The sequence below is a fragment of the Protopterus annectens genome, chromosome 6.part0 (assembly GCF_019279795.1).
Source record: "Protopterus annectens isolate FY-2018-M chromosome 6.part0, PAN1.0, whole genome shotgun sequence".
NCBI lineage: Eukaryota > Metazoa > Chordata > Ceratodontiformes > Protopteridae > Protopterus > Protopterus annectens.
Window position 1 is genome coordinate 1,150,429,595 of NC_056737.1, and position 21,520 is coordinate 1,150,451,114.

The window sequence follows — 21,520 nt, forward strand, 5'->3', positions numbered from 1 at the left end:
TCACATCATGTCCAGAATCACCAAAAATATTCCATGGAGGAAGACACCCCCTCATAAACTGTTGGCACAGGTCACAAGTGTGTAATATGTGGGAGTCATAATACCTGCTTGGGTGGCCTACACACACACATACACACACACACACACACACACACACACACACACACACACACACACGCACACACGCACACACGCACACACACACACACACACACACACACACACACACACACACACACACACACACACACACACACACACACACACACACACACACACATATATGCATTGTAGATAATACCCTCTACATTACAGATCACCTAGCAGCTGATAAAGTGATACCCTTTACAGTTCACGTACCTTTTTACACTTCACCATATACTGCCTTTATTTCAATATGAGGGCAGTCTACAGCTCTCAGTATCTCAGAGAAATGGGCTATATGACAGAAAGCTCACATGGTGTTGGCCTTCTGCTCTGAGGTTTGTGGGAACCACACACAGTACCCATATACTGAAGCATGGCATTGTGAAACTGATGAAGTATTTTCAAGGCAGATACTTGAAATTGCCCCCCATCCTCTATAGGTTGCTGATATGTCCATGTAGCTAATATACATAAAACCCTACATAACTTAATATCCACTGGAAGAGGTACACCTGTTGCAGATGAGGCCACCACATGTCCACAGTTCCTTGGATGATAGCCCAATTGACATAGTATCATCTACAATGTTGTTGTCATGATATCCATGTTAGACATGGTCGGATTACCTGATACCTAAAGGGCTGATGCCAAACACCAGCAGGTATAGCATCATCAATAGCACCCTCTTTCAGTTTCATATTTAGTATTGCAGTGGCAACCCCCTAACATTACGCAGTGATTTCCTAAATCTGAACATGAACATTCAGACGCATTCAAACATGCTGCAGCTGTAGCCCTATTACATGGCATTTATACATTTATAAACCACTACACCATCTTGCTTTGCCTCAAGCCCTATTACATGGCATTTATACATTTATAAACCACTACACCATCCTGCTTTACCTCAAGCCCAATTACATGGCATTCATACATTTCTAAACCACTACACCACCCTGCTTTGCCTCATTAGTGTGCATGGAGTGGCTCATTTTAATAATTGTGCTTATGACCTCGTCATTATATGGCCATTGGTATATACCATGCATGTCTGTGATCCTCAGCCCCCCTGCTTTGCAGGGCCTGTTTTTCTGAATCATACACACCCTGAGCATGTCCTCTCAACATGCAAATTCACTTAACATGATGCAGCAAAGTTTTCTGACTAGCTCAGACAGTATATTTTATTTAAATCTAGAAATAATAAGTAATTGCATATTAGAGAAGCTATGATAATACAACTGTTCCTCACTATATGCCTACTACACAAATAAACATTGCAATGTCAAGTTTTAGCTATATTTTATTTAATTTGTTTTACATGAGTTCTATGGGAACAATAATTCATTTAGAAGCAGACTGTTCACACTGATTTTCTGTTCTACCATATGTCAACTAATTTGTATCAACGTTCATTATATACTAATTTCCGGAATGCGCTCTTCTGAATTGGTTGAGAAATACTTAATTGGAGAACATTTTGTTTAATTATTAATCGTGGAAATGCAGTCATATGAAATTCCATCATCCAGAAACATGGACTGTATCGTAAATGTGTTGTCATTCATTTGTGTACCTTGCTAGAGTATTGCACTTAATTTGCAAACAGATTATTTTAATTAAGTGATGTTATAAAACGAACTCATGAGCACATAAGAAGCTATTAGAATACATGAGCCCTTCTCTTTTTAATTGGGAAGACTTTAAATTGGCATAGTATAGCTTAAATAAAGAATGTGCCATGCAACACAAAGTTAATGAATTTGTTTTATACTGCAGGTGCAATGGAGGTCACTGCCATTTGCCCTGGCCATCCCCACTATTAGCCATGACGTAAAGTGACATGATGAAAATACAGCTGGTAAAGCAACTCATGCCATTCTTCGCAATCAACATTCCTGTCAATAGAAGATGATGTCCGGCCCAGTTCATACTTATGCCTCAGCTACCCATTGCATATAGAAGCCTTGTCTGTGACACATACATGAATGATGCATCCCTTACTTCCCAGCACACTTTCCCTGAAACATCAAGACACTGGTGTCTTGCTGCTTTCCCCTTTCTTTGCCGTCCATGCTATAGTACACAATATATATTTTTTCAAACATCCAGTTGCTGTGCAGTTCAGTCTCCAGAACCATTGAGAACATTACACTGCCATCTTTCTTGTAGTCCTGAACTCAGTAGTTCATTTATATGCACCCACCCCTCAGCCTTTGCAGCCCTATCTGTGCCACATAATACCATAAAAGGCTTCCATTCTTCTTAGATCTTTAGGGACCAGCAAAGATCTCCTCAAATGCTCAGCCCCATGTCCTTTTCTGATCTTCTTTAGTACAGGGGTACATATATTCCACCTTTGCTCACTTTCATTTTAATCAGTGTCACAGAAATACAAGTCACATGGACCCATCATCTACCAGCACTACAGTGCCCAGCACATTTTATGTTTATGCATCACCATATTCCATGCGATCAAGTCTTCCAAACTCAAGAACTCCTGTTACATTTGCATCTCTCCTAAGCATATTTCATATATGTTATTTGTCCACCTCAGTCCTTTAGAGTGTGCTTTCAAACACACACTTTTCATTTTTCATCCCTCCACTGTCAGTCCATGCCCTGGCACACAAAGATGACATAGTAAAAAGCTCTACATCTGTTGATCCCATGCTTCCCTCCAAAAAACAGAGTGAATCACCACATATCTGCTAATCCTATGCACATCACATATGTATGTGTTAGAAATGGCCAACCAGACTGAATTCCATATACACATTGTTGTAAAATAGTAACCTTGGGTTAGCCCAATGGCATAGAAGCATAGAGGCATATCATCTGCATGTATTATTCATTTAAGATTTGGTGATTCTTAGAAGGGAATAATTAACAAAGAGAAGAGGAGAGGAGAGGACCTAGTGTAGACCCTTGCAGTACACCAGTATTAAGTTTACCAGCAGTAGATGGTGAGACATTGCTATGGTCCTGGAAGCTTCTCTCTTGTAGATAGCTACAAAACCAGTGGATAGTGTTAACTCCAAAGTGAGTCTTTTTGAGTTTTTTTGAGAAAAAGGGCATGGTTGTCTATTTCAGAAGCCTTTAGATATGTCAACAAAGAGACCTACAATAATAAGTCCCTCATTCTATTTACTTGTGTAATGAAACTATCCATATGGCACGTGCAGCCATTATTGTCAAAGCAAATTGTGGTAAAACCAACTTACAACATTCGAACCAATAACTGCGTTGCTCTAACCTTCATAAGTTCACCTTTTGGGATGAATAAGGGTGAGAAATCATTAAGCAGAATTAGGCCAACCTGTTTAAAAAGTTTACCTGTGAAATTAGGGTGGCACTAACAGTGCAAGTCTTCCTACCTAAACTGAAAGACTTTTTCGCACAGAGTATAAATGATGCCTCTTCAGAGATATTGGATAGACCAGTGAGAATAAAAACAAAAAATAGTCCATGCTGACAAGTTTCTTTTATTATTATTATTATTAAGACACCAGAATATCTCATTTCATGATATTTAAATATGACAGTATGTACCTTAGATTATTTTCAGAATATAAATATGCTAGCACACTATCTTTGATGAAAATGCTAATGTTCTTCACATTTTAATGTAAGAATTTTAATATATTCATTGTTACTTTATGTAACTTTTCCTACATAAACTTTTTTTTTTCCCATCTGTTTGTTATTTTTACCTGTGAAAGTTTGCCAAATGTTTTGCCAATTGCAAAAGTAGTTAACTGAATATCAGAAAGAAAGTGTTATACAAAGTTTTTGACCGAGAAAAGATACTCCAGTTAACTCTTGAAAACCTTTTTAGGAGATGTATCACACACACAGGTAGCATTTTGATGTAATTGGAATCTTGGGATAGACTCCATAATGGTCTGTCTTCAACTGCATGCCTAGTAACTAGCTAGGAACCCATGAACACTGCATGAACTACATTGTATGCAACCATTATACTGAAGTCAAAGTGATGGCAAACTTTTCTAAGCCAATGGCATTGGATTGTTCTTTTGGATGGTTTCAAATAGGTAATTAATCAACAGTTCTGCCCTCACTTTGCCATGTGGCAAAACTTCATTACTAATGGTAGGGGCATTATCTTTTGCCCCTTCATAGTATCCTGGAGAAAAACAATATTTATAGTTGTGACCAGGTATGATACTGCCAGAGCTTAGACTGAAACCACAGACATATCCTACCACTAGTGTATTATATTGTCAAAATACATTATGGATATATTGTACATGACCGATTCATTTGACAGGCATATAATATGTTAATTGACAATGTCTGTGAACTGAAGTAGTGACAATGGCCTATTTTCATACAAGAAACAGAGCATACACCAGGAGAAGTGGAGAAAACTGAGATGTTGAAATCTGTTGGATTAATCACTATGTACTGGAGAATGTTTGCTACCAAAAGTAGTTCTAGAGTTGTTTTATTTTTTTATGTTCTCCTTGTGACCCTGACCATTTGTTTTTCTAGCTGTACCCCATTAGCTCATTTGTTCTTCCAGAGGGAGAGCCCTGCAACCCATTTTTTCCTGTTTATGGGCTTCATTTGCTTATACATCACCTTGTCAATATGAGTCAGTTATTAGGGTATGGGCCAGTTTACTAGTCCCATTGGGTCCTTGCCCCATGCCTGCTAGCCCCACCCTATAGATGTCTGGAATGCTCAGACTTTCTGCCTGGGTGTGGAATGATGTGTGCTCCGATAAATATAATCCGTAACTCTGTGCAGCATCTACTGCTAACAGCAAGAGCTTCCCCTGACATCTTCCATGATTTTTTAAACTTCCCATTCAGGGGCATCAGTAAGGGGTCAGCCCAGGCAACCTTCCAATGCCCAACATGGAACACTTGGCTTTGGTCACTCTAGTCCATCCTTTTACACCCATCCCTCTGGTATCCTTTCTACTAACCCCTGGTTTGGGTTGTAGTCAGGGCTTTCTCTCTCTACACAACTGAAACTGCTACTTTATAGAGCATTTTTTTGTTATGAAATGTTTTCATTGCATTTCAAATCTCCATGAAATAAATTAACAATACAAAACAATCAATTAACAACAAATAAAACTATATACAAAGTCCGCAACAAAAAATATTTGTTAAACAAAACCATTAAAACTTTTCAAACAAATCTCTAAGTTTTTGCCAAGATAAAAGTTTGAGTGGTATTTGAAGTTCTATTATAAATCGTTTGTAATTCCTTGTTATATATGCTCTTTGCTAAGCAGATACACTCAGAAAAAGACAGGTTATTCTTACTTTTCTAAGTCATTGTAATGACTTTCATAGCTATGGCTAGAATAGACCACAGGAGCGACTCTTGAGATTTAGGTAAGGATTATGTAGAGCATTTTTAATGACAAAGCTTATCTTTCTACTCAGATTACCTTCAGCCTGTAGGAGATGATTGCAACAGATAGAAGGTCTTCAACAATACATTTTTCTGGTCTTATCTGAATCTGAAGTTCTTTCAGTCTAGTACGAAAAATCAGTTGTAAGAATACAATTAGAATATTTGCTCCTTTCCTTATAACATGGCAGCTTTTAACATTTATCCAGCATGATAAATGAAAAGTCAGGAAAACCTTTGTTTAAGCCATAGCGAGTGCTACTTCTACATCTGTTGTAAGGAGGTATTGTTCCTGCTACACTGTAGAAGGCCAGTAGAATACTTAATAGTACTAAGACAGAATGTCCAGAGGGAACATAAGTTTGAAACCCACTGCATCCCAATATACAATCTGATGGTGTGGGACTCTTACACAGATATTAAGATCTGCTCCTCCTGGCACCCTATATTGCTCTGCATCTGCAGATTTTTTTAACTTAACTCTTTCTCAGCCTTAACCTTACCTAAGTTTCCTTTTGTGTTGTTTTTCACTATTTGTAGTTGAGTGGCCATTTTCTTTTATCTTTAAACTTACAGAACTTTGTTGCTACCCACAAGTTGAATTAATTCCACTTATATATACAAATCATTCAATGTGTGTATTAAGATTACCAAAAACTATATAATTCAATAATATTTTCTAAAAATACCTGTAACAAACCTACATTATCTTAGATCTATGTTACTATCTTGAAGGCTCATATTTTGTAAACATATAATATAATTGAAACAATAAGTTTATCTCTATCTGTATCTGTGGACCAGGGCCCTATAACAATTATTAGAAGGTTTGAACAAGCAAATATAATCAATCGGTTGTGTTCGTTTTGCACTAATTCCAATTTTATTGCCTAGAGAATTAATGAGATAGAAACCATGATTGTGTTTAGCTGCACAGCTACCTCAAAGGAAGCTGTAAATCTCATTTAAGTATTATTCTTTGGGTAATCTCTTTCCCTTGAATAATCTGGTGATTAATACTCTTTTGTGTGATCATTAGCATGCTTTTCCCTATAAGCTTGAATTGCCACCATTGTACCAGGTATTTTTCCCCTTTCTCCAAGATGGTGTGACCCTGGACTTGGTAATTATGAAAAGTAGGAGTGTCTGTGGAGGTGTGAACAGCTTGTCACATTGATGGTGCATGGGAGACTGCCCCCTCTAAATTTTTTTTTTTTTTTTTTTGTATTTTACCATTTAAAATGTGAACATTCTGAGTTTTGCTTATTTGTGATTTCACTTCTGTGAGTTAATCGAAATGAGTCAGTATTTTCTCAAGAAGCCACCGAGCCCATCAGTTTTCTTGATTTGTGCATTGTTATATCCTTTTTTTTTTTTATCAAATATCTTTTTATTGAAAACTTTTCTGGTATAAAAACAAGACAAAAAGAATAACAAGACAATTACATGTGGTACAGTTGATGTTACATTGTACATTCATAAACGTGTAATGATAGTTATTGCCCATTATGCTAATAACATTCATATTTTGTAGAAAACCATCATATTATCACACTGATATAATTAAATTATGTTTGTCTAAAAGTTTTTCATATGGCATATCTATTATACCAACCTTACTACTGTGAGCTATAATATATGCATAACATCAACCTATAATATGATAACATTCTATTCTACTAAAAAAAAAAACTTAAATACATATATACATATATGTCACCTTACTTATTTTGGTTGCTAATCTCAGCAGAGTGGTGTGCTTACATTACTTATGTACACAGTATTTACATACTATTCATGACAAGATATCAATTAATGTATTGCAGTACCATTAGTAGCAGGTTTGATTCCAGCAGTAATGTTTACTATCCTTAAAATACACAGACTATACCACACTATTAAGAGAGTATTTCAATTAACGTTTTACAGTAGTCTTGATAATATATTTGATGACATTTTGTATATAGTTTTTTGGCCAATATGTGTTTTTTTGCTATGCTTTTGTATTCTAACCAGGTTAATTTTGATCTATCAATCCAGTTTTTTGCTATATAAGCTTTTGTCAGAGTGCAAAGTGTTATTATGATATGTTTGCATAACTTGTTAACATTACCCTTAAATAAATGGAGTACAACTGTTTGCCATGAGACCGTAAATTTTGAGTATCCTGATTTCTCTAATAGAATTCTAAGTGAACACCATAGCTTATATACTGTTTTACAGCTCCAGAATATATGAAGGATGTCTGCTTCTTTATTTGGGCAAAAGGGACAATATGGTGACTTGGATGGGTTAAATTTGTTAAGATGTACAGGCATGAAGTATGCATTGTTAAAATTCATGAGTTGTCTATATATTAATTTTTATATGGTGTCAGTTATATAGTGTTTTTGATAACTACTTCATTTTGGTTATCTGTTATGGTGCTGTCCTTCCTATCCCAACATTTTGAAAAGATGCTAGTGTTTTGATATTTAATAGTTGCTATCAATTTATAAGTGTTTGATATCATTTTCTTTTTACTTAATAGCATTTTTATAATTTGTTGTGCTAACCTGACTTCTTGCTCAACTACTTTGATATCTTTGGTTAGAATATTTACTAGATATGTGATTTGTTTAATTAGCAGGTTATAATTTTTACTGACTTTGACTAAGTTTGTGATATCTTCCAATGAAAGATTTACTTATTTGATATAAATCCCAAACTGTATATTTTTTTATTAAAGGAAAGTTTTCCAGATTTATCATATTGTTTGCTAGTTTTATATCTGGATTATTGTGAATTGGGTGCAAGAGAGTAATTGTATCTTTTAAGTTTACTGAAATCAGTAGGTTTTTAAAAATTTCAGAGTTGTTAATTAATATTGGATGAATTTTTATTGTTTTAAGAATTTCCTGTTTTATAAAGGGAATCGATTTTGGATTGATTTTATATTGTGTTATGTCCCTATATAGTAATATGATCCATAATGGATACCATGTATTCCCTACTGGGTCATAATTCGCTATCTGTACAATATGGCTTGCATTGATAATTTCATGGTATAACTGAAAGTCAGGAAGGCCTAGGCCACCTTTTTCTTTTGTGGGTATTAGCTTATCATAGCTAATTCTCATACACTTTGGGTACCATATGAATTTTGCCAGTCTAACTTTCATTTTGTTGAAGTATTTTTATAAAAATGACATTGAGATGATATAAAATTTTAGGCAGAATGTTCATTTTTATAATTGAGGCTTTTGATAAGGTAGATAGTTTAAGCTGTTCCCATTTATTCATACTCTCAACTATATTGTACCATGTTTTACCAATATTGTTAGTGAACAATTCTGCTTGTACATGACTAAAGTTTATACCCAAATATTTCAGAGTGTATTGCACTTTGACCTTAGTCTCCGGAAAGTAAAATTCTTTATGTCCTATTGGATTAATTGGATATGTGATTGAGTTCCTGGGATTAATCTCATAGTTGGATACCATGGAAAAAGTATCTATAGACGATAGTATTTTATTTAAATCAGTATTTGGATATTGAAAGTAGATATTAAGATCATCCACAAATGCTGTGTATCTAATTTGGGTGTTGGAGACATAGATAAGATGATGGTATGTTCTCTGAGTAATTTGCAGACGTAGATAAGATGATGGTATGTTCTCGGAGTAATTTGCAGTAGTAGTGTTTCTATATACAGATTAAACAAATATGGTGAAAGTGGGCAACCTTGTCTTATTCTGTCAACTATTTGTATTGGTTTAGAAGTTTTCTTATTAATATAAAGGGTAGTAGTTGAACAAGTATATAATGTTTTGATCATTTTAATATATTCCTTAGGTTAGGGAATCCAAATTTATACAGCATAAAAAGTAAAAAATTCTGATTTACTCTTTCAAAGGCTTTTGTTGCATCGACATATAATGCATATTTCGGAGATTTGTCCTTAGCACATAAATGGGTTAGAGTGTCTATAGTTAATGTGTTATCCTTAACTTGTCTATGACTCATAAAACCTGTTTTTTCCAGTGATATTATGACTGGAACTACCTTTGTATTCTTTGAGCTATAATCGTTGAGAAAATCTTAATGTCCAGATTAATCAAAGCTATAGGTATATAACTATTTGGGTTTGTGGGATCTCTAGTTGGTTTTGGAATAAGCCCAGTTTTGGAGTTGTTTATATATAGTTCCGATATCCCAACTAGTATAATATAGTTGTATAGTTTTAAAAGTAGTGCATTGTTATATCCTAGCAGAGCAAACTGTGGACAGATCAATGTACATAACAAGAATAAACAGACATGAGTATTAAATCCGTTTGTACTTAAAAACTATGATGTTATATAAATAAATGAGAATTGTGATTTATATAATTGGTTCTTTTACATTTTGGATTTTTGAAAATTGAATAAATGCATTATTCCAAAGAACAAATAAAAATAAAATAATAAAAAAAAACATGTATTGTACACAGCATGCACATTGCTGACATGTAAGGAATGCTGTTTGGCAGGAATTTGTTTTGAGACAAAGTATAACAGATACAGTAGTATGGAGTTTGGTCTACTTTTGGACATTTTCTTCAGTGGTAATATTTCTTCAGTGGCGAGCCTTGGCCAGTGACTGTGACCATATATCTGTTACCAGCACTTAATATTACAGAGGGATCCCTACTGCTTACTACGTTAGTTCAACAGACTGACAGTTCCAGTGCTTTAACACAGAAACAGTTTCAGTACTTCGTTGGTGAACACAGAGCACCGCCCTGGAAGCTGGCCTGTGTCAGACCACCTACAATTCATCTGTAGAGAAACTCCGTCCTTTTCCAGATTGACTTCAGCCTGATCACCTGCTTGTCTTCTGCATAAATTACGGTACTTTCTTCACAGTTATAACATGGATGCAAGTACAGACAGTTAACTTTACAGTGCCCACATATTGTATATATAAATTTACATGGTTTAAACCTTCTGTGTTAGACATGAAATGTAAATCTGAAATGTTTAATGTTCAGAGATTAGATAACAGTTGTGTTTGTAAATGTAGAAATGCCTAAAATGCATGTATAAAAATGTACACAAACAGCTTGTAGACTACATGGTGAAAGGAAGGGGATGTAATACATGGTCTGATGAAAAAGTACGCAGTATTGCAAATGCACATAGGAAATATACAAAAACAGCTTGTAGACTACGTGGTGATAGGAAGGGGATGTACTACATGGTCTGATAAAAAACAAACACAGGGGGAACACGAGCAGCTTCTGCTCCACCAGGGTTACAGACAAATATGCAACAAAGTTTAGAAAAACAGGTGACATGTTTTACTTGTAAGAAAATAGGCCACATTAAACAGAATTGTCCATATTACAAACGATGCTTCTTCAAAACCCAAAAATAGGGAAATAAATCAAGATAAAGAAAATACATTAAGGGACAATCAGTCGCAGGAACAAACACAGAGGGGTACATAAAAATAAAGTATACACTATAAAATACCAGATCATGGCAGGCAATAGGCATTAAAGCAATACATTAACACAATACAGGTTATCAGCTGGCAGCAAAGTACAGGGATCTTTTAAAGCAATGGAAGACAATGTTAGTATACAAAACTCAGTGTTAATTCATTAAACAAAGGGGGCAGTAAAAGACAAAACAATACTTTACTGGTTTGATAACCCAGGACAGATTCAGAATTAACACACAAATAACCTACAGCCTTACAGACATAAAGTTAATACAGATCCAATGTAAAGTTAAAGTTAATAGAAATACAATAAATACATTTACAGTAGTGCAAATGGTATATGCAAAACTAAACAATGCAATTAAATGTTGGGTATACAAATCCACATCTACGTCTGGAGATGGAGTAACATTTAAGGCAGTACCTATGACAAATTCTAAATGACAAAAGGTTCTATTGTAACAAGAAAGGGTCAACCCCCACATTAAAAGTACAGTACGTCTCCAAAGGCAGCTTATGCATACAGCAAACAGGATCAATATTGGTAAAAAACAGTGACTGTAATGTCATATTTCCAAAACAATGTGTTACATAAAATATAACAGCAAACAGTCTTATCAACAAACTAATACAGCAAAAACATCATTAGTCAAACTGGTGTAACTGCCATCCGGGTAATAATACACAGCAATACATACATGTAGTAAAGTAAAGAGTCATTACAAATAGCATTTTTCAGCTAATAAAAATCCAAGCAAAACATGTTGGTTCATAAAAATCAGTGTAAGTTAATAACAGTCAAACAGTATCAGTACAGTAACAGTCTGTTAACAGTCTTAGGAAAGTTTAAATGTGTTTCTATAATAGCAATCTATGAACAAGACAAGGCAATCTAAAACAGTTGCAAAGAAAAAATGGGGAGAGATACTCAGATATAATAAATCATGAGAACAGGGACATCATAATCGGATACCTGATTTCAATATATTTTTGGACATGCAAAATTTGTTTGCAAAGGCATGTGACAAGTTAAATTTTGTGTGGGTTTTTAGCCACATTCCTTACAGAGGGAAAAATGCCATTACATGCAGTCCTGTAGAGGTTAAACATACAGGTTTTATATTTAAAAAAAAATCTTATGAAAGTAGAGTTGTAAAACAATCAGCCATAAAAAAAATTTACAGTTGATAGAAATAGGAAAAGGGATACTGTTTTCAAAAGAGCTATGGTCATGTAAAAAAGCTTGAGTATAAAATAAAAACAGCATGGGAGTTAACACATAATACTTTTTTTAAGGAAGAAATGAAAGAGAAGAAATTCTGTTACATAGAGTATGCAGTTCCAATAATGAGAATTACTCACACATTACCAGAGGACATGGTAAAAAATCACCAGAAAAAGAGGGCGGTTCATGATAAAAATAGGGAAAGATTAAAACAGCTGGACATAGGAAATGGTGTTATTTCAGGAGCTGAATTTTTCACTGGTATGGTGCCACTAAAGCAGTATATATAAAGTTACAAAGTTAATAGCAAATGCAACTATGGAGCTATCTCAGATATAACAGAAGAAATGTGTTATAAAACTGTCAAACAAGTAACTGTTGTTAACAATGAAGAAAGGCTATTAAGTACAGAGGATCACATTTTCATGTAAATTGCTTTTTTTAAATATTCTTTTCCCAAAGCAATAATGAAATTATGCAATGCAAAAAAAATGTGCTTGTTTCTAATACAAGGTTTTGCCTTGTAAAGCAAGGGTTAACTTGACAAGATTTTGAAATGCTTGTGTGTAACTGAAAGACTGACAGCTTACTTAAGGAAGCATAAAAACAGTTAAAATAAATAAGTAATAGCAGCTATGTGTCTATGGTGGGGTACTATAATTTCCGCATTAATTGCTCTTATTGTCATTATAAGATTTGTATTAATAAAAGTATTAATTAAGTAACAGCCACTGGTAATTTAACACTCTTTAAAGAGATACCTTTGAATGCAAGGGATTCATATGTTGCAACAAAGCAAGGGATTCAAAGTACTAAAGATCATATTTTGTTGTAAATTGTCTTACAATTTTCATGGCTTTTAAATAAAAAAGTGGGAATTGATAGATATTGTGTAAATTAAAATGCTTTTCCTCAATATACTGTGTGTACAGTGAAAGGAAATGTGCAAGGCCAAACAGCAGTTTTCAAAATAATATGGTTTGCTTTGCAAGAACAGTTATGTTCAGCTTAGACATTAATAACATATAGCTGTGGGCATTACTGAAAATGCATCCTGTTATAGAAAAAAAGGAAGTTGACTTTCTTGGCTTTCAGATGCAGAATTAAATAAATAAAATGCAGACAGGTCAAGTGACGCAAAGATGACGTGGACAGACTTTTGTGAAGTCTTTAGATACAGTGAGGACCAAAAAAGGGCATGAAATAACCATGGACTTTTTCATGACACAGACAGAAACCAGAAGAACAAGTCACAAGGACATTAAAAATAACATTGGTTGAAAAGAGTATATAAACTGGACAGTATGTTTCATTCAGTAGTGGCATTTAGACTAAGTGTGCCTTAGTCTTCTCATCTGTCTAGTTGTGTTATAATAGAAATGAAATAGCTCTGATAGAATTAACTGTTTGGCAAGAATTTGTTCTGAGACAAATAAAGAATAACAGGTACAGCCGTATGGAGTTTGTCTGGTCTACTTTTGGACATTTTCTTCACTATGTATTCCACCAAATATATGTTACTGTAGGCTTACAATTCTCTAATGTTAACAGCAAAATATATTTAATTTATTTCACAAAACAGCCCCCTTGCATATTCAGTTTGAACATTTTTTACTTTTTAGGTATGATTTTTTTTCATTTGATTTAATGTGCTGTGCTAATGGTGTAAATTATCTGTTATATAAAACTTTAGGTATTTTTATTGCAGGTACCATTTAATTCATTCATCTATTTATCTTTTTATTCATTCATGTATTCATTTATTTTTGTGGTGTTGGTTAACTTTTTTTTTCCTTTGCTGCTGCTGCTGACCCCAGACTAATCTGTTGCTAATGCCCCCATTTTTTCTCAACTTGACAGCTCCCTAAACATTGTGACTTCCCAAAATGATCTATACAAGGAGGCCTCCCTTCATGTTAACCCTACACACAGGTATCCAAATCCACTATATGTAGTGTCTGATGGGTACCATAAGCAGCCCAGAGCCAGGCAAGGAACTATCATACCTTAGTTTGCAAGGTTTTCCTTATTAAATCCTATCTGCACCTGACATGCTGGGTGGCATCACCTAGATAACCCTGCAATGATGCTGTGAGAAAAATGCCGATACCTACATGGTGACTTGTTTCTCCTTACCCATCCATGTACCACAGCACTGCATTCTTATCATGTCACAGGGCTCATGAAGCAGCTCTCACCACAGCATAACCCTTTTTCCCTGCTTCCTGAAATATGAGTGCAGGTAAGTCTTTATTGGTCCTCTTCCTTTCTAGACTGCTCTAACAGGTGCCTGAAGTGCTATTCATATGGACATTGTCTGGGTCAAGTGCTGGTTAATTATTTATATGCTTCAGTGGACTTAACTTTTGTTGTTCATTTACAACATTAACACTCATTTTCTGACTGGCTTGATCAAGTCAGTATATGTTTTTATAATACATTTCATTTTAATAATGAAAATTAGCTTCTAAGTGGAAGATTTAATCAGTTTGTGTTGGTTTTAGGAAGATTTTGTATGTGCTGTATGTAAATTTATATGTTTATACTGAAGTGAATGAGATGTGGTCTGAGTTTTTCTTTATTCTACTTCTTTGTTTTAATCTGAGTGAGGACTTCATTTTATAATACTTGCCTTATCAGAGTTAAGGTGATTTTTGTATGCACCTGCCTCCTCTTGGATGTGCAGACTATGAAGTTCAGTCTTAGTTTTACAGAGCAATGTATATATTGTCTAGTCTTCCTAACTTGTGACCAAAGCAATTTACTTTGATTGATGCTACATCACACAGAAAGCATCAAATATTCAAATCTAGGACTCAAAAAATCATGAAAAATATACATATATACAGATATTTCAAGCACAGGCATTAATGGCCTTCTAGCTTATCAAAATATCAAAACACTTGTTCCCATAATAAGTGTCCAGGCTGTTCTTAAAATATCTAAACTAGTACTTGTTTTAATGTGATTTGATAGTCTGTTTCATGCATCAGCTGCACTGTCAGTGAGCCAGATAATACATTATCATGTTAGTTTTCCTTTTAAAAAATGTTTGTTCTTCATAAATGTAAATATTGTCTGATTTAAGTTTTACAACACTTAAAATTGAGATTGTCTTATTCAGCCTATTTATTTATATACATTTAAGCTAATTTGCCATTTTAACTCATCCAGCTAGAGTAATTCTGCCCATGGTCCCCACTTTGGGTCTTTATTTGTTTTATCTAACCCAAAAAAATAAAAAAAGAATGATTGTTAAACTGGCAATATGTTTATAAAGGGTGTTGCTCTTATTGTTATGTGGTATATCATACAAATGCTCTTAAATACACTCTCTAAATTTTCGCTTTGTCCTGCCCACACAAAAACATTACCTAAATAAAAAACTATTGCCCATAATAACTTCGGATTACAACATGTTTTTAGATTTATTTGTGTTTTTAAAACTTTTAGACTAATTTAAATTGGCATAATGAAGTATGCAGTTTAATGTTTTAGGGTTGTGATCTTTGCTTGCATGAAGAGGGGTTATCTCTTTAAATTCAAGCCTTTTTGTAATTGGTTTATTTGTATTACTGCAGATTGCTGTGTAACATTTTAATGGTGTTGGTGTTAACATTGCCTAGTTCTGAAGCAGGCCCATCTTTTTGGGACAAAAGGACTTAACTGTTTTATTGTGACTTTGTTGGAATTAATAAATGTTTGGTGTCGTTGGTGCCTTTTTGGTACATTTTTATTGTCAGACTTCTTTGTGACTTTGCTGTGGTGTGTGTTGCTGCTACTTTAGAACTTACTTCTTGTCTCATTGTTTGCTTTTCCGATATTTCAAATATGTTGCTGGTCTGCTGAGTTAACGTTTGACATCTTCTTTTTGACAAGGTAGTTTTTCATATTTGGCGACTCAGGCACAACATGGGTAACCTACTGTCTAGTTTCAATATTTTAATAGGCTTGCTGAAGCCCCAAGGATATCAACAAATGCATGATGATACATCAGTGATTCAGATAAACTTCTGATCATGCACCAGGTGTGCAGATAAATAAAAACACATCTGTGTACTGCACCTTCTGACCATGTACCAGATGTGCAGATAAAACACATCTGTGTACTGCACCTTCTGACCATGTACCAGGTGTGCAGGTAAATAAAAACACATCTGTGTACTGCACTACCAGTAAGGTAGACATTTTTTATATGTCATAATGACATATCTACATATTATTATATAAATCTATGTGCTTTCCAGAAGATGTACATATGTGTATATTTATACCCACTGGTGCATAAACAAATTATTTATTTACATTTTATGTGCATCAGCAACTCTTTCAGGTATTCAGAAACATCACTGTAACCCTTTTTTCTCACTTATTATATGTTATTCCTGTAGCTATGTAACACACAACTCAGGTCCCTCACATCCTTCCCAACAGCAGGCTGCAATATAAAGTTCACAGTTATAGGCCTCAGCAAAGCCAGACTTTCAGCCCTAGACCAAAATATTTGCCTAATCTTCCTTCAGGCTACATCCACTGGAGGTCCTGAATGGGCCAACCAAATCCAGGAACTATGACTCTTCAGATATTGCCTTCATTCTTTCCCATGATGATCCTCCAACTGAGGAACAATATCTGCAGAATAAACTGGTGATTATTCTTCCAAATTTATTATTTCATTTATTTATTTAACATATGTTGACCGGGAAAGTCCAAATAGGACAGAGCTTATTTTCAGTGGAGGCCCAGGGAGACACGCTCCAAAATGAATTGCCTGACTCATTTTTGTGAGAATTTCAAGATACAAGGCATATTTAATGAATTGTCTGACTCATTTTTGGAAAAGTTTCAAGATACAAGACAGATTGAAAGGCATGTTCCATATTTTCCCAAAAGATGTTACAATGAATACAACAACTTCTACGTCAAACCTGACTGACAAGATATCTATAACTCTCTCAACACACTGTCCACTCCTTACCATTGACAAGATATCTATAACTCTCTCAACACACTGTCCACTCCTTACCACTGACAAGATATCTCTAACTCTCTCAACACACTGTCCACTCCTTACCACTGACAAGATATCTATAACTTCTCAACACACTGTCCACTCCTTACCACTGACAAGATATCTATAACTTCTCAACACACTGTCCACTCCTTACCACTGACAAGATATCTATAACTTCTCAATACACTGTCCACTCCTTACCACTGACAAGATATCTATAACTTCAAAACACACTGTCCACTCCTTACCACTGACAATATATCTATAACTTCTTAACACACTGTCCACTCCTTACCACTGACAAGATATCTATAACTTCTCAACACACTGTTCACTCCTTACCACTGACAAGATATCTATAACTTCTCAACACACTGTCCACTCCTTACCACTGACAAGATATCTATATCTCTCTCAACACACTGCCCACACCTTACCTCATTTTCTCCCTCTCCTCAGTGTTTATTGTTACTCAAAAATAAATTTATATCAAGGAAATGTCATTTGTTCATAACTATTATTTAATATGTGCCCAGTACTAATTTTATTTTTCTCACAGTGATCTTCACTGAAATGCTCGTTTGTTTTTCTTTTTGAACCTCTAGCTACTAGAAAACTGTATTGAATACTTTTCTATATAGACTAACTAGATGATGTGCATTCTGCATCTCCCTATATGTATACTATTGTACTATCTAATTATTGTATTTTGCTTATATTTCTGTGGATATTTTCTCCCCTGGCCTCCGCTGAAAATGGGCTTTTGGCTCAGTCAGACTTTCCTGGTAAACAAATATAAATAAATAAATAAGCATATTGTGTTATTTCTAATTAAGACTGTGGTGACTGCTGGTACACTATGGCTACATATCATGTGCTATGCTATGGCATCATACTGCATTTTAAAAGCGTAAAGGTGAGAACAAAAAATGCTGACTAAAGGCATCTCCCTGCCTTGCTTTCAGAATTATATTAAATGTGTCAGTATAAAAACAAGTATATCTTTGCATGTACTGTAGGATTTTCATAGGTTCATAGGTAGGTACTAGGCTATTGGCCCTGGGGCCTATACAAGCCCAGCCAAAAAGGTACCCTGGCTTTTGCCACCCAAGAAAATTATTTTCCTGTGCCACTGTCGAGCATTTTAATGAAATAGTAAGCCTTTGATGATACTAAACAACGTGTGTTGTAAAACAGTAGTTATGCTGTTATGAACTATATTAACTGAGACTTTTAAGATAACAAATTAATCAAGACAAATTAACTAGGTAGCACATTTTGAATAATATCTTTAGACCTTTTATACTTAACTGAACCTTGTAATTTAAGTAATTAAATTTGTAAGTTGGCATTATGAAAATAATCAACTGTTACTATAATTAGAGGACATGAATACATGTCTGTTTTAAAGTCATTTGCATACAGTATCAGTTCACCTTTAAAAAAATATATTTTCTATAATAAGCAATACTCTTGTGTATGACTGGCTCTCTGTTTCCTTTAATTTTATGCATTAGTGGAGAATGTAAGCTTTTTTGCCGCATATTTCTCTGCTAAGTTTAGGTTTCACATGTGGGGGGGGACTGAGAGAAAGACAGGGAGTGAATCCTATTGTGTGAGCTGGGAAGTTTTTTTCTTTCTCTGTATTTCTCAGCATGACAACTATGGAACAATTTCTGCAAACAATCCCTGTTGCCCCAGAAGTGGTGGTGGCAGTGGAAAAATGATGGTTACACCAAGGACATCTCCTCTAGTAGAATAACTAAAGACTGAACAGTCATATCTTGCCACCTTTGAGTGATACACCCATCAGAAGGGATTCGAGCAAGCTGATTTGGCCTGGATCTTTTCTGCCCAGCTGACCAAACAATCCCTAAAAGCCTTTGCAAACATGAAAGAGCCCGTCAGGACTACAAAAAGGTCTGAGTAGCATTACTTACTAGAGCTCATGCTGTGTACAAAGATGCACACTCAAAAGTGTCATAGCAGGACTTGTTTTGTTCTCATAAGCAAATCAGAAGATCACAATTATGTGACTTAAAGCACATAATTAATTTATGGTGCAATCCTGAGGACAATCATACAAAAATTAAAATGGTATAAGTGGTAGCTGTTGACAAATTTCAGAGAGCGTTACCAAAACTTTAAGAAAACAGGTGTGTCAAACTGACAGTGTCATTATACTTATAGCAAGGCTGTTTAAACCAACACTGTCCCTCAGCAGGTAGTTGTAGCTTTAAACCCATTTAACTTTGTATATTTTCAAGGCTGTTTAAACAAACACTATCCCTCAGTGGGTAGTTGTAGGTTTAAACCAGTTTAATCTTGTATATTTTCAGGGCTGTTTAAACCAACACTGTCCCTCAGTGGGTAGTTGTAGGTTTAAACCCGTTTAATCTTGTATATTTTCAAGGCTGTTTAAACCAACACTGTCCCTCAGTGGGTAGTTGTAGGTTTAAACCCGTTTAATCTTGTATATTTTCAAGGCTGTTTAAATCAACACTGTCCCTCAGTGGGTAGTTGTAGGTTTAAACCCATTTGTCTCTTTTGGCTTTTCCCGGTTAGGGGTCGCCACAGTGGAACTCCGGTCCGCTAATGATTGGCAGTAGATTTTTACGTGCTGGCTTGCCGGGCCTAACGCACAATCTTCAATGAAGGAACGCCCATTCACGCATGTCGCCACACAGAAGATGCTCTGAGAATCGAACGGGCAACATCTAACTGTGAGGTGACAATGCTACCGCAGCACCACCACCGCAGTAGGTTTAAGCCCATTTAATCTTGTATATTTTCAAGGCTGTTTAAACCAACACTGTCCCTCAGTGGGTAGTTGTAGGTTTAAACCCGTTTAATCTTGTATATTTTCAAGGCTGTTTAAACCAACACTGTCCCTCAGTGGGTAGTTGTAGCTTTAAACCAGTTTAATCTTGTGTATTTTCAAGACTGTTTAAACCAACACTGTCCCTCAGTGGGTAGTTGCAGGTTTAAACCAGTTTAATCTTGTATATTTTCACTTCTCTCACTTAAATGCTATTGTTAAAACTAATCGAAAGTCAAAGATACATGATCATGTATAATCGCCCATGCTACGTACGTGGCTTCATTGCTCAGAAATGGCATGCTACTTGTCATAAGAAACATAAACTGTTGCAATTTACAGTGAAGAATTATCTTGAAGAAACAACATTAGTGGTTTAGTTATCTTAGCAAACAGAAATTGGGAGGCATATTGAAGTAAATTTAATTACCATTCTAGTATGTCTCTGCTGAATTATTTCTCCTGGAATTCCTTTCACTGTACCATTGCTTCTCCTAATAAATTCCAGGGTTCTATAACTATATATGTATGAGGTAGTACTTCTCAGCAATATCTTGAATCATCCTGCTTCCAGTAGACATTCCAATAGCCATTCATGTTGTCTTTTCTCATTTCCTCCCTTCCTCTTCAGCTCTACTCTTTTAACCCTCAAGCAGTGTGATGCTGGTCATTTTACCTTGCCCATTTTATAATGTAGTCCACTCCCCTGTTTTTATTGCTAAATATTCTATTTTATAGATAATTAAATGTATACATTCTGTAAATAAATTCAGAAGTGCTTTTTTGTTCTACTGATGGCTCTGTTTTTGTTTTGTCTTCCTTTATGTTTATGATTCTTTACTTGTGCCTTTCATTATTTGCATGGATTTTAGGCTCATACTAGGGTGTGGATCCAGTGAACCATTTGTAGCCTAGCCAATGATATTACCCATTTACCAAGGCACAAATTTATACCACATTCCAGAGTGTTGTCCCCATTTCCATAAAGTTTAGGGGTGGTAGACCAGGGGTGAACGTATGAGTCCTAAATAACATAAAAAGTAACAGCCAATACAAAAACAGCCCAGTGTACCTAAACAGTATAAAAAGTAACAGGCTATGCAAATACAGCCCCAACTTCCTAAACATTATAAAAAATTAAAAGACAATGCCAAAACAACCCAACATCCCCAAATAGTATAAAAAAGTAGCAGGTAATACAAAAACAGTCTAAACTCCCTAAATAGTATAAAAAAGTAACAGGCAATGCAAAAACAACCCAAAGTTCCTAAACAGTATAAAAAAGTAACAGGCAATACAAAAACAGCCCCGAATTCCTAAACAGCATAAAAAAGTAACAGACAATGCCAAAACAACCCAACATCCCTAAATAGTATAAAAAAGTAGCAGGTAATGCAAAAACAGTCTAAACTCCCTAAATAGTATAAAAAAGTAACAGGCAATACAAAAACAACCCTA

The 21,520-nt window shown here is 35.1% G+C and overlaps 1 protein-coding gene across 2 annotated transcripts in view; it reads left to right on the forward strand.

Annotated features, from left to right (window-relative positions):
* The window catches only part of KCNH7 (potassium voltage-gated channel subfamily H member 7), a 2,626,261-nt gene that overhangs the window by 694,258 nt on the left and 1,910,483 nt on the right, over positions 1-21,520 (forward strand). The window lies entirely within an intron of this gene.